This window comes from Caretta caretta, chromosome 5 (assembly GCF_965140235.1).
Source record: "Caretta caretta isolate rCarCar2 chromosome 5, rCarCar1.hap1, whole genome shotgun sequence".
Classification (NCBI taxonomy): Eukaryota; Metazoa; Chordata; order Testudines; family Cheloniidae; genus Caretta; species Caretta caretta.
In genome coordinates, this window is record NC_134210.1 from 85,739,591 (window position 1) to 85,754,376 (window position 14,786).

The 14,786-nt window shown below is 39.9% G+C and overlaps 1 long non-coding RNA gene across 1 annotated transcript; it reads right to left on the reverse strand.

Moving 5' to 3' along the window:
• Positions 1-2,969: 2,969 nt before the first annotated feature.
• Positions 2,970-13,737, reverse strand: LOC142072025 (uncharacterized). The gene is made up of 3 exons (XR_012668307.1): positions 13,592-13,737; positions 10,609-10,708; positions 2,970-3,110 (listed from the first exon to the last, which is right to left on the reverse strand). It is a non-coding gene; the product is annotated as an uncharacterized LOC142072025 (long non-coding RNA).
• Between the last annotated feature and the right edge of the window lie 1,049 nt (positions 13,738-14,786).

Genomic DNA, 14,786 nt, shown 5'->3' on the forward strand with positions numbered 1-14,786 from the left:
TGGGTGTATTTATTCCTAAAGTTGAAAGAAAAAAATACAATAAAGGCCATAAGAACAGGAGTACTTGTGGCACCTTAGAGACTAACAAATTTATTAGAGCATAAGCTTTCATGGGCTACAGCCCACTTCATCAGATGCATAGAATGGAACATATAGTAAGAAGATTTATATATACATACAGAGAACGTGAAAAGGTAGTAGGAAGGGAAGTAGCCATACCAAAAGGAAGTAGCCATACCAACTTTAAGACCTAATTCATTAAGATGAGCTATTATCAGCAGGAGAAAAAAACTTCTGTAGTGATAATCAAGATGGTCCATTTAGACAGTTGACAAGAAGGTGTGAGGATACTTAACATGGGGAAATAGATTCAATATGTGTAATGTAGAGCAAGTAGAGTAGGGGCATTAGGGGACAAGAGCTGAGGAAGTGTTGTTCTAAGCCAGCCATAAAAATGTTGGCATACTGTGGGGCCATGCGGGTACCCATAGCTGTGCCGCTGACTTGAAGGTATACATTGTCCCCAAATGTGAAATAGTTGTGGGTGAGGACAAAGTCACAAAGGTCAGCCACCAGGTTTGCCGTGGCATTATCGGGGATACTGTTCCTGATAGTTTGTAGTCCATCTTTGTGTGGAATGTTGGTGTAGAGGGCTTCTACATCCATAGTGGCCAGGATGGTGATAGGTTTTAGTTTGGTGTTGTTCCAATATGTGGGGGAGTAGTAAACATGGATAGCCAAGGCAGCAACATATGAACATCTCACTGAAACCTTCCTATTGTGACCTCATATAGACCTCATGCTTAACAACAGGGTTAGCTGAAATTGGTGTTAAAATGGGTTCAGCCTACAATGTATTCCATGCCTGCACAGTGTAGAACAGACAATGCATTCTAAGTCCATTTTTAAAAATGTGTTCACTGAAGAAGAATGGAAGTCCCAAATTATTTCAAATGCAAATGAGCAAACTGCAATTTCAGTTGTCATTAACTTACACTTATAGTAAAATTGTTCTGGGGATGAGGTTGGGGGAGGTCTTCTTCTTTTGTTTGAAAAGGATAGGATTATAATTGAATTTCAAGATTTGAAAACCATTCTAATGCTTCTGGGGTAGCTAGGTGTACGCTCCATTGGCCACAACTGTAAACTGAATGGGGCAGTTGTCCATGATGTGTTGCATGGCTCACCACAGTCAACAACTGGGCAATTCTTCGATTTTCCATTTGTGGCGGAGATATCTACATCTTCTGTGTGTGTTATCCGAACGTGGTTGAGTGCAGCCCACTGCCTACTGGGAAGGCAGAATCCAGAGAATTCGTTCATTGGATCTTCAATCAGATCTTTGTTTAGGATGTTAAAAGTGGCCCACAATTCGAGCCACTGAGAGCTGGGATCCTTTCCGTTGGCCTGTAGTGCTAATGTGTGGATCGACATTGGGGGAATGACATCACCCCACACCATAATCAAAGTCCAAATTAAAATACATCAGAAATAAAGATGTATGGAGTGAGATTTTGTGCTGTGTCCCCAACAGGTGCAGCACAGACATAATAGCCCAGGGTGAGTACGGGGGCCAAGGTGGCTTCCAGCCAACTTTGCACCCTCCTGATCCTGGGCTAATTGGAGCTTTAGAGAGGCAAGGGTGTAATTTAGACAGCCTAGGGGGCCTGTCTAAGTCCAGGCAGCCTCCCTGGGCAGTCCCATCAGCTACAATGTTGCTTAGAATCTCCACAGTTATGTGTGATGCAGCTCTAACCCCAAAAAACCCACCATCACCTATAACATACACCCTCCCTTCTATGATCTACCAAGGCTTGTGAAAGGTCCTCAGAGGACAGCATTACGGCTGTCTACCACAGTGTCTGTGTCTGGCTTCCCCATGCAGAAACAGGGCTTGTAAGGTCCCTTCACCTAGCACCAGCCTTTTTATTTGGCAAATAGGGGACAGAGCAGGGTGAGGATCTCACCAACAGTAACTTTTTATGTCCTCAATTAAATGGGTACTTGCCTCTTATTTGGGTGTCCAAGAAGTGGATGTCTCTAACCTTCTGCCACAGCTGTCCCTCTATCCCCACAGCTTGATGCCTTTTCATTCCCTCTGTTCCTTTCATTCATGGTTCCCCGGCATCTTCCTACAACAGTAAATTCAATCAATATTTCCTGTTCCATGCTATGCTTGCCATAATAAAAAATAATGGTCAGTCTATCAGAGACACATGCCCTTTCCTTCCTAAGACATTGTTGATTGTTTCTCATTTAATAAGGAGTAGGATCTTTTTTCCCATTACAGTACTGATAATAAAAACTTTTTTTTAAAATGAGGTTAACAGATGATGCTGATGAAGCATGTGGAGATTGTGATGGGTTCGATCACAGAGACCCCCTGGGACTGTCACCTGAGGTGCTAAGACTATCTCTGAGCCTGTTTTCTCTGCCAGTTTGGGCCTCCAGAACCCTGCCTTGTTGAGTCAGACATGCAAGCCTGCTACAACACAGACCCAGGGTCTGAACCACGCCCCCAAAGCTGCAGACGTAACTGAAAACAGCTTAAGAAGTGCTCCTGTCTCCAGCACCCAGATCCCAATGGGATCCAAACCCCAAATAAATCTGTTTTACTCTGTATAAAGCCTATAGAGGGTAAACTCATAAATTGTCCACCCTCTATAACACTGATAGAGAGATATGCACAGCTGTTTGCTCCCTCAGGTATTAATTACTTACTCTGGGTTAATTAATAAACAAAAGTGATTTTATTAAGTATAAAAAGTAGGATTTAAGTGGTTTAAAGTAATAACAGACAGAACAAAGTAAGTTAATAACCAAAATAAAACAAAACACACAAGTCTAAGCCTAATATATTTAGAAACTGAATACAGGTAAATCTCACCCTCAGAGATGTTCCAATAAGTTTCTTTCACAGACTAGACTCCTTCCTAGTCTGGGCCCAATCCTTTGCCCTAGTACAGACCTTGTTAGTTCCAGCAGGTATCTGAGGTGAAAAGCAGCTGATTCCACATGACTAGGACCTCCTTTGTTCTGTTCCACCCCCTTTAATAGCTTTAGAACAAGGGGGGAATCCTTTGTCTCTGTCCGGGTTCCTACTCCTCCTTCTAAATGGGAAAGCACCAGGTTAAAGATGGATTCCAGTATTATGTGACACGTTCACATGTCCTGTGAGACTTTGTTGCCCACTCGCTGGCACACACATATACAGGAAGGCTTACAAGTAAACAGAGCCATCTACAACCAATTGTCCTAGTTAATGGAGGCCATCAAGATTCCAAACCACCATTAATGGCCCACACTTTGCATAACTACAACAGGACCTCAGAATTATATTTCATATTCCTAATTTCAGATACAATAATGATACATTGTTACAAATAGGATGAACACACTCAGTAGATTATATGCTTTGTAATGATACCTCACAAGAGACCTTTTGCATAAAGCATATTCAAGTTACATCATATTTACACTTATAAACATATTTCCATAAACATATGGAATGCAACATCTCAGAGATAAAGATGGATAATCTTCTTGAGTGTTTGAGAAGAGGATGCTCAGCTCCAATACCACAGTGATAGGCATGGTATAAATATTCATCTAGGTAGGTGGACTAGCTATCATACTTGTCATTTTCATTGAATAGAAAAATTAATTGATTAATATATTAGTAGTGAGTAGGGATAGGATATTGTGCAAGTGACAAGTACTGGACTATAAAGTGTGAAGGAAGCATGTGAAGGCATTGCAAATGAATGTATACAAAGTGTTCCAGATAAACAGTAAGGCAAAGAAGTTAATCACCCACGCTGGACAGATTTTATTTGACCATTTCAGCTCTCTGTTGTATACAACATGCACCTTAGGAACTGAACAGATGATGGGCAGGATGTCAGCACAAAATCACTTCTAGGGGAAGGAAGACAAGAATAAGGTGGAATGCTTCTCCCCCTAGAACTGTGCTGAGAATTTTTCTGTGAAATGCTCTTTGGAAGCAATTTCAATTATCCCCCATTTCTAACAGCATGTTTGGAAATAGTTATGTATCCCAAACAGAAAGGATGGTAAAATTTACTGCCAGAGTCTTCCATAATATTGGACACTTCCACAACTTTCATCTGAGAATCTCAAAATGCTTTGCAAACAATAGTTGGTCCTCAACAACCTTTATGATAATTTTATGGTTTGATAAACTGTAGTATAGAGATTACTCCATTTGACATAGTTTACACCATGGCAGAATCATTTTGTGGAAAAGCTGGACATGATCCCCACAGTCCTGACTCCTAGTCCCTCTAGCTCTAACGAATAGACAGCACTCCCGGAGTAGTGCTGCAAAGTTTTATGGATACTATTCTTAACAGCAAAGGTATTACCATGAAATGTAAAATGAAATTGTTTCCTTCTCTTCAGCATCTTGATATGTGTATGAGAGATGTGGATTCCAAGAATACAGGCATTAGGAGGCTTTTGGCCTTCAAATTGAAATGCTACAAGCAATTGCTGCATGTTAGCTAGTGATATCTCACACACCTAACAAAGAGGTAATCACCCAAATGTACAACAGAATCAGAGTGATACCTGACATCATCAAGATGATAAAAACAAGAAAACTTGAATTTGTGGGACATCTGGATTAGAGGAGCAGAGGAAGATTGCTGAAGGAAGTTTTGCAGGGACTGGTACTAAGTGCCAGGGGTAGGGGCATCTGCAGTGAGTGTGGTTCGATGATATGGCTGACTTGACAGAATGCAGCATGGTGCACTTCTCAAGCTGTATGAAGACCACATAATGTGGAAGAAGATTGCTGGCCAATGACTCTCATACGTTGTGTTTACTGTTCATTGTCAAGTGACTTTTTATGGTGCTTTGCACTATGAGAATAAATAATAGTTCTTCCCAGATGTTACTCATAGCAACCAATTAGCATATGTGACACTGTGACACAATTCCCAGAAATTATACCCTTGAGAGAAGTACTGAGTATTGCATCACATTGCAGTGGTATTGTAGATGCATGTCAGGACAGATTAAGTCTAAACATACCTTTTAACCTAACACAGAGCGTCCCAAGTAGAAGGAAAGGGGGAGAAGAGATGCAGATCGTCAATTTTGCAGCCCCAAATTTTTATTCTCAGAAATGAGGGGCTGCTTTAGCATGCAGAGCTGCAATAGATAAATCCTATTTCAATTGAGCACTAGGTCCATGAACATTGTGCAGGTATTTCTCCATATTCCAATAGCTACTCAAAGAAAAGTCATTTAAGTCAGCATTTCAATCAAATGGAAGGAGTAGGATAATTAGTAAAGGGATTTTTTAACAAAGTGGAAATCTACTTTTTAATATGGCTATACAGTATCTTCCTTTAACATTATTCCACATATTTTTATGAGAATCCCTTAGCTTGACACATCCATACTAGGGCTGGCTGGAAAACAATAATAATTCCACTTCAGCAAAAATTGAGGTTTCAGTTTTGGTTCCAATGCAAAATGAAAATGAGACCTGTCAAATTTTGTCATGAAAAAACATGAGCGAGAGAGAGAGATCCATCACAGAACAGCCAGCAGCATGGGGAATTCTGGATCAGGCAGAGCAGAGACAACCCTCAGTCTTTCATATCCAAAGCAAGTTCCCTAACCACCATCCTACTGGCAATTGTGGGAATCTTAACTCTTTTCTTATCCTCTTGTCAAAACTGACACATTTCTGCAAAAAAAACATTTTGGTTTAGATGAAACACCATTTTCAAACAGAAAAAAGTTTTATCAAAAGTTTTTCGTCAGCCCTCATCCTCACACGCTCTCCTGGTATTTACTACACACCAAACTTACTGATATCTACACATTACAGAATCTGATATCTACAGACAGTTTGGGCCTCTCAAAATGGGGTGAAGATATATTTTTCCAAGTAAGCCTGTACTATTGCAGCTACACAGATGCTATGCTGTTGTGAATATGAGAGGAGGTAGTCCACAAAGCAACTGTTCAATCACATGAAGCGCACAGTGAAAAGGTTTTGAGAGCTTCTGGTTTAAAACGATCAGGATGAAGCTTCTCACCTTGTTTGTCCCTAAAAGGAGAAAACTCTGTTCCTTTGTCAGATCATGCTAGGCAGGTCTATAATTCTGCTCAGTAGCACCCTTTATTTTTGTGATGTGTTAGCTGTGTAGCCTATAAAAATTACAATCTCTGAAAATCCAACAGTGTTAATTACTTATTAGGTGCTGTCAGATGTTCCGGCCGGCACACCCACGCATTCTGATCATTTGCAGGAACATTCCCAAGAAATTGCCGTGGGAACACACTGGTACACACATTCCAGTAGCAGTGGTGGCGACAAACCAGCACAGCTCTATTCAATTTTAGTTTTGATGCTGAAGAATCACACACACAAAAGGAGACCCATGCCAAATAAGTGAAGTAAAAATAATGTGTATGATGTACAACAGGGTAGACGATTTGACAGCTTTAATTTGGAATGGCCAGCCTGCTAACAAATGGTGAAGGGGAATTCAATATTGGGTGGGGAGGGGGAAACATTTTGGTGGAAAGAGTTGTAAAAAAAACAAATAACAACAAGATGTTTAAAGCTGCCAAGAAGTTTGAAATCTTAAAATAGGGCCTGACACTAATAAATTAGTGGGCAGAGCAAAGATGATGTGGTCAAAGATACATGATAAATGCTATTAAGCACATAACTAACATCAGAGAGAGTGAGTCACATGCAATGTGCATTCAAAGCTTGGCAGCTGGGCTGTGAGAACAGTTCAGCTCAACCCTGAACCCACATGAAACAAGAGTATAATCTGGTTCTAGTCCAGCTCACAAACCTCAGCCCAGGTTCTTGAACAGTTTGCTGACCTGGACTGATGCTATTTGTATTACTCAATCTCACACAACTCAAGTGGTAACTCACTGTGTCCTTAACATCTACATGCTGGATAAATTAGGAGGCTGGAGAAGGGTTTGACTGGACTATCTGGGATATTTTTTCCAGGCAGTTTCAGCACTGTGCTTGGTAAGCTGTTTAAGTTTCTGGTCATATTTGTCACCTTCCTTTGCTTATTTTCATGGGTTTGTAACAGAGCATTTAATGTATTATCACAACTTTCCTTCCAGGCAGCTGGTAGTTCTTGAAGAAGGCATTCAAGCAATCAGTGGCAGACCTCGGGGAGCTGTTAATGAAGAGTGTAGGTGATGCAGCATGTTCTTCCATGATGGTCCAGTTTTCCCCAAGACTGATCCACAAAGGAGTTTAATGGACCCATTATTGGTTAGAGGTTAGTTGTGAGGAGCCCATTTGAGGTATATGTCAAAATCTTAAGGGTATGTATTCAGCTTTGCCTTCTCTTAGCTAAAGGTCTGAAGGGGAACTGCACCAGCAAAATTTGCTGTTTCACAATCCAAGCATATGAAGAATCTTTCTCCTAATTTAATCACCTTGCCTGGCTATGAGCAAGCAGAACCATGGCCCAGCTATTCAACCAGCGTACAGGAAGAGTTATGTTGCTGTCCATCTAAGTGTCAGCTTCATGGTAATGATGATCAAAAACACTGTTGACTTTTTTTTAAAAAAAATTGTTTTGTGTTTGTTTCAGTAAAAAGAAACAATTTGGCAAAATTGACGCAAATTCGCAACATGTTTTGGTGTCACCGAATCTGCATATTTTGCTGTAAAAGGTTTACACCCAGCTCTAGTCATAGCCCTTATTCTCTCCCCAGACACACTATAACGTACAAAAGCATACCTCTGTCACTCCTTGTTGGCTTTCCTCATCAAGATACCCTTAAAATTTCTGAAGGAAAGTACTAAAAAAAAATTGGAGCCCATCTTAGTCCACTTTATAGGTGATTATTATTAAACACACAGTATAACTGAATAGTTTTCTCCCTGCAACATTTCCATTAATATGTGGTTTAATAAATCATGAGATCTCCTGTCCAGGGAGGAACTCACCAGTATTAGAAGAGTTACATACTGTCTGGCTAGTTCCTTGAAAATTAACATCTATTTATTAAATACAGAGCAGTTACCCAAAGTTTGCATCAACTACTAAGTCAAAATGTTTTATCTTACTAGTATAATAAGCAGTTTTATTTGTTATTCCTATTATTTTTCTTTAATATGCATGTTCTATGATAGCTATCCTCTCAATATCATGAATACAAATCATGCTGCTTTCCTTGCTCAAATCATTCATTTAATTTAATCTAAAGTGCCTCTCCCACTTTAGCTGATAATAGATGACATCTTCCAAACTGCGTGAGGATATTTTATGCATGGCTTTGTTGGCAGAGGTGGGTATAAAATGGAAATACATAGGGGACACAGGTTTTCAGACACTCAGAGGCAATTCTCGCATTCAGGAAATGGGAGCAAGGGAGGATAAGTGTAGTAAGCTGTGTGTTTGTCATCCTGCCTCCATCTAATCTTATCTGATTTGACCTGGAGTCTCTGAATACCTGTTGCATCATGGATTTCAGCACATGGGACAGCTTGTGGGCTCCATGTCATATGTTTTAGTCCAGCAACAAAGCACAAGCCTGTTGTTTGGAGATTTTGAGCAGTAAGCAGAACTGTGTGGACCTGGTGACTTGTGTGCATGAATAACTAGCTGCATTATTTTATCATACTTCTTTGTATTTAATTCCGAGTGCCATGTGAGGTGGGAATAGCCAATTCTGATCACATGTTTGTATTGCGGGGGGGGATGGAGACCAGATATCACCAAATAGCAGGACCCATCAGCACTCAGATCAGAATACTGAGGTAGGCCGCCATCCCTATTAAAACTCATTATCTAAAATATGAGTTAGTAATTTCAACCACCCCAGACATGTTTCAGCAAAAAGCTCTCATTGGGCTGTTAATATCAGCTCCAGCCCACAGAGGCATCCAATGATACACTATGGCTTCAAGTGAGGGGCCTGTAAAATGTCAGCTTAAGATGCTATTTTAGATAAAAGCAGATTTTTCAAAAAAGGGAACTAAAACCACTGACCTTTTTCTAACTGCTGTGTCTGAAAAGCTGTTCATCTAAGTTGCACTGCTTTATAAATTAAATCCACATTTTGGCCCTGTTCCAACATCCATTCAAGTCCATGAGAATCTTTTTACTGAGTTCAGGGAGCATTGTAGGAGGCTCCCTTTATCAGTGAAAAAAATCAGAGATTGGGTTAAGAATGGATGAGCATCCAAAATTCAAGATTTAGCCAAAGCCTATTCAACCTTTCCCAAATCCTAACGAACCTACAAAGTTTGGCTTGAAATCTCTCAACAGGTTGTTATACAATATTTCCAAAACTCTGCCTACTCTGTTGAATGCAATATCATAAGAACAATACGACTACTTCTATATCAACATTTTAATTTCCTGCTTTTGCTGGATACTGGAAGCACAAAGGCAAGCAAAAATGGTAGCAGGGGGAGCAGTTCTTCCATCATTTATCCATGTTTTTATAAGGTTGTTCTCCACTGTGATATCTAGGCACCTCGTTTCAGAACCATGGAAGTGGGTTTCAGAATGGGAGAAAGTTCAAAGAGTTTTCTAATTTCATCTGATATAATTTACCCATCTATATATGTCAAATTTCAAGAAATGGGGGGGGAGGGGAGAGAGACAGGATACGTTCCAAAAATGAAGAAGTTTTCAATGGAAAATACTAACTTGTCCTGTCGCAGTGCTGGTACACGCTTCACACAAACTAGAGTGCCACTTTGTCCTGTTACTGTTAACTTGTTCCCCGTGTGCTCAAACAAAATAATGGGCCTTGTACATAGAATCAGTCACTGTAATATTTACTATTTGTATTACCATCCTGCCTAAGAGTCCTAATTATGGCCCAGGACCCCATTGTACTAGATGCAGAACAAACAGAAGAAAAGACAGCCCCTGCCCCCAAAGAGCTTAGAATCAAGCTCACTATCTCTCCAGGGTCCTGACTTAATATTAGAGCTGGAAGGAAAATGCAAATAATTTTCATAGGACATTTAAACAAAAATTAAAATGTTTAATATTAATATATAATAATATAATTTAATAATATTTTAAGTGAAAAGCAAAACCTGAAAAAATATTTGGTTTTCATAAACCATTTTTGATTGTTAAAAAAAAAGTTTTCAGTAAGTGTTCAATTTACAAAAAAAGAAAAGCCCAAACATTTGTACCGCCAAAAATATAGGCATTTTTCATTGTAAAGGGATTCACTGAAAAAATTTCAGTTAGCTCTACTTACTATCATTTATAGCTTGGCTTGAATCGAAATGTCACATCTAAATGCCCCACACTTTGGGATTCAAACTAAAAACGCAGATCCTGATTTTACAAATGGATTTAACCAAAACCCCAGATCCAAACATCCCTGAACTCTGAAGTACTAGAAATCCCAATCCAGATCCAAATTTTGCATCTTAAATCATCTCTCTATGATTTCACCAAATTTAGCCCAGGCATAATCAGACAACTCAACTGAGCTCACTGGAGTAATCTTCTCTTAGGCAGAGTCTGCATGTGCACTATTACTATCATAATAAACTAGCTTGTTTGTTTATTCAGATCAGCTAACTTTTGTGCATGCGAGAGGATTACTTACCTCCGACACTGGGTGCGGTGCTGCCTGTCTTTCCTTCTCCTGGTAGGATAGGTAGTTAACCTCTCAGGCCAAATTAAAGGGCTTCCCCTTGTGTGGTAAACTAAAGTACAAGAGAAAACATTTCTCAGTGAGGGATTCGGCCGTCATTCACCCGCCCTGGGTCACAGAGTCTGTGTGATCTTGTCAGGGATCCACAAACAGTCCTTCCCATCCATGGTTGCAGGAGTTTCAACACACCAGTTCAAGGTGGCACTCTTGAGTCATAGAGAAACCTGGCCTTCCCTCTGCTATGTGGGCATGTTTACATGAATGCTCGTCTCTTAGGGCTCCAGTCCTGCCTCTTCTCCAGGCTTCTTCAACACAGCCCCTCCCCAAGCACCTTTCCCCAACTCCCTCTCAGCTGTGAACCCTCTTGGCCCAGTCTCCAGTCACTGAAGAGCCCTACCAGCAACTACTGCTTTCTCCAGGTCTTTCTCTATACTGCAAAAAGTAGCTTGCCTTTATACTACTTGCTTTCCCAGTAGGCCTTGCTTTTAGGACTACAAATCCAAGGGTCCCTGGCCAGAATCCCCTGGATCTGGGAGGAAACTAGGAATACAACAGAGCTGGGCCCTGAACCCCTCTTGAAGGCCTAGTTCACCCTGTGACAGAGTGCTTGTCGACAAGACCTTCAGATAGATATACAGTATACATGCAAATAATTTTCAAGAGGAAAAAAGAACAGATTAGTACAGCAGTGGTCATTAGGAAAATAGATGCAGAACATAGAGCACAGACTGTACACAGCATTGCCAACCCCAAGTATTCAAAAATCATGGGATTGGTTTAAAAATTAGAATTTTAAAAAATAATTAAAAATAATTAATTTAGGGTTCTATTTCCTCGTTTTTGAAAAAATGAAAGGTGAGATTTGCATAGTTCCAGGAACTGGGGCTTTAAGGAAAACACCAAATGTCACAAGATTCACAATGAACAAAAAACCAACAACAAAAAAATCAAGAGTTGGCAATGCTTACACTTTGTAACTGCCCTGAGATCAAGAGCAAACAAAAAGCCAGCTCCCAGAAATTCTTGGCGTAGCAGCACAGCAGCAAAACATGACTGTGTGGAATGTCAGTGTCCCAAAGAGCAGGTAAGCACAGTAAAACTTAGGGATATTTATATCGGTGTGTCCTGTGGGGCATTTTTGAAAAACATACATGAAAACATTTTTGATCGAATTGAAATAGTGACACCAACTTTGCCCAAACAGTTTGAGTAAAACTAGAACTTCCTGAAAGAGTAAGAGTAACAACAACAAAAATTGGCTTTACAACACTAGAACTGGCTTTTTACCTCTCTCACCAGTGGATATTGCTACTTGAGCAGCGAGAGCCTGGAATTGCTGAAATAGTCATGTTTGGCAAGCTAGTGGGTGAGTCCTTTGAACTAACAGTCATGTCCAGTACACAGTATTACTCTACTTTCAATTACAGACAAATTGGCCAAATGTTAGTGCTCATGCAAGCCAGGGAAGATTTTTAACCAAAGCAAGGATAAAGGGAGAAATCTTGTCTTTATGGCAACGGACTGGGACTCAGAAGGCTTATGATTTGTCCACAAAATAAAGTCAGCATATTAAACAAATGAAAACTGATTTAAGTATTTCCACACAGGGAGTTGCACCCACTTAACTAAATCAATTTAAAAAGACAACTTAGTTAAATCTGTGCAAGTGGTATATGTAGACCTCTCTTAGGTTCAATTCCTGCCTTTGCCATAAACTTCCTGTGTTACCTTGGGCAAGTCACTTAATTGCTCTACGCCTCAATTCCTACTCCATGAATGGAACAATAATGTTTCCCCATTTCAGAGGTGATAATATGATGGGCTTGGACACTATGATAATAACAGGCATATAAGTACCTGGACAGAGTGAAATCTAGCAGTTTACAAGATGCCACACTCCTTTCTGCCAGGAGAATGTATCTCAGACAACATACAACACCCTGTCACCTCCTGCTCAGAGCTATGTCAGAATGATTCTTAACTTTATATTTTTTTGAATTATAAAAAAAAATCCAGTTGAAAGCCAGTTAAGTTAATCTTAAGAGGAAAACATACATGCGAGAATATTGCCCTCCACAAGTATTTGGGCAACTGTTATGTATTTGAAAATCCTGAACATTTCAAGAATTTGATCACAGACACATCTTTGTCTGAAAACCAGAACCAGAAGTTCATCTTCCATCACTGCCCTATTTAAGAGGTTTCAGTCATCTAATCAGCTACCACAAAAATCATACACACTGAATTCTGAATAGCAATGCATAGACAACCCTTAGATTTGGAAGTTATTCATCTAAACTATTCAGGGAATAATTACAAATAATGAATACATTTACAGAAACCATAAGTGGCCTTCAGATGATAATCTAGCCCAAGAAGGGAAAAATTCATGAAGAATATGAGAAGTTTGTCCATCCCTAAATGTGAGCATTATTGTAAAGCATCAATGGCAGCTTTACCTGCTACGGGATCTTGCAAAACAAAATGATTATTTTATGTCTAATCACTCACATAACTTCGTTCTACATTCCACACAAACTTCATTAAAATTCATTGTTCTAATTCAGCTTTCATTTATTTTATTAGTTTATTAATTACATTTATCTGTATGTCCGTGTGTATTATGTACCTTTATTCTATGTATTACGTATCTTCTGCACACACACACACAAAGACACCCAGGACACTGGATAAAGGGAAGAAATTAGTTTTCTGCCATTATAGCACACAATAGCATGCTTTAAAAAAAAAAATCTTCTGGTAGTCAATATCACATGGGCTGCTGAATATTTTACAAAACAACAGGGAACCTAATTACTTTCAGGTTGGGAAGATTCGTCACCTTTTAATTCTTTGAAAGAACTCAAGTCTATGCCTGAACATGCTGATTCATTTTCATCTGTTTATGACCACAAATACTAGAGAGCTAACAAACCTGGAGGTCCAAAATCTCGTTACAGCGTTTTCAGCAGCTGTGTTCGACAGTTGGAGGAATAACTCTTTAATACAGAATGTGAACCGAAAGTTCACTTTCAGGTAATACATGAAAACATCCTGCTTCATGTTCATGCTGTCTTACGGTTACACTGTCTGAGGATGTGTTCGTTCACTTGCACTGGAGTGAACTTCACGTAAGACTAGAACCATGTGCTGCTGTTATCACCGCATTCACTGAAGCTGAGGTGAACGTTTCAAATAATGAACCTCACATCATGTTCTGGCTCAGGCTGCTAACACATGTCTCTGAGATTACCAGTCTTCTTGCTAAGTACACAGCTAGTGCAGCAGCAGTCTTTGAATCAAACCCTCTGCCCAGAAGCACACCAGCATAAGCATTAAGTTCACTTCAGATCATGGGAACGTTTTGTTTTACTCTAAAGACTCTCGGGACTGCCTTTGGGCACTGGTACGACTCCAGCAGCTTTACCCTTTTATCGACTGCAAGACACATAGAATATGCACAGTCCTCCAAAGCATGTGTTTGGTTAGCAGTCTGAAAAATGCCATTGTGTTTAAATTGCTGTACTCATCCATGTTAAAGAGATGGTCTCAAGTCCGATTAACTCACCTCCTGCTTGATTTGTGCGTTTCACCCTCACCCTGCATTGCTTACAATGTTGAGATTAAACATGAAATACCTCTCTGCCAAGTCGTCAGTTTAGTGCATCAAGGCTGCTAGAGAAAGGGAACCAGAATCTTTCTGAAGGGAAAAACTAATTAATTGTGGTTACAGTTTTTTATCTTAACATTCACCTGTTAAAATCCCTTCTGATTAGCTCAGCACGCAAGCCTTTATGAAAGGCTCACAATATAACAGCGGTTCAGTGTACAAAAACAAATGCTAACAAATGATCCATTGGGATCTAATGATCTACTAGGAAGGTTGAAATATTTTCCCTCTGGTGAACAGTTTCACAGGAAGGATTGTCTTGTGGTTAAGTTACTGAGCTGGAAATCAGGACACATGGCTTCTATACCTAGCTCTGCTGTATTCTTCCTCTGTGACCTGAGGTAAATCATGCAGACACACACTTGCAAGAATCCACAAATTTTTGACGGCGCATCTCTAGAGTGCCCAATTTAAGACACCTATGGCCTGATGTGTCTAGAAGTGCTGAACATCCACTACT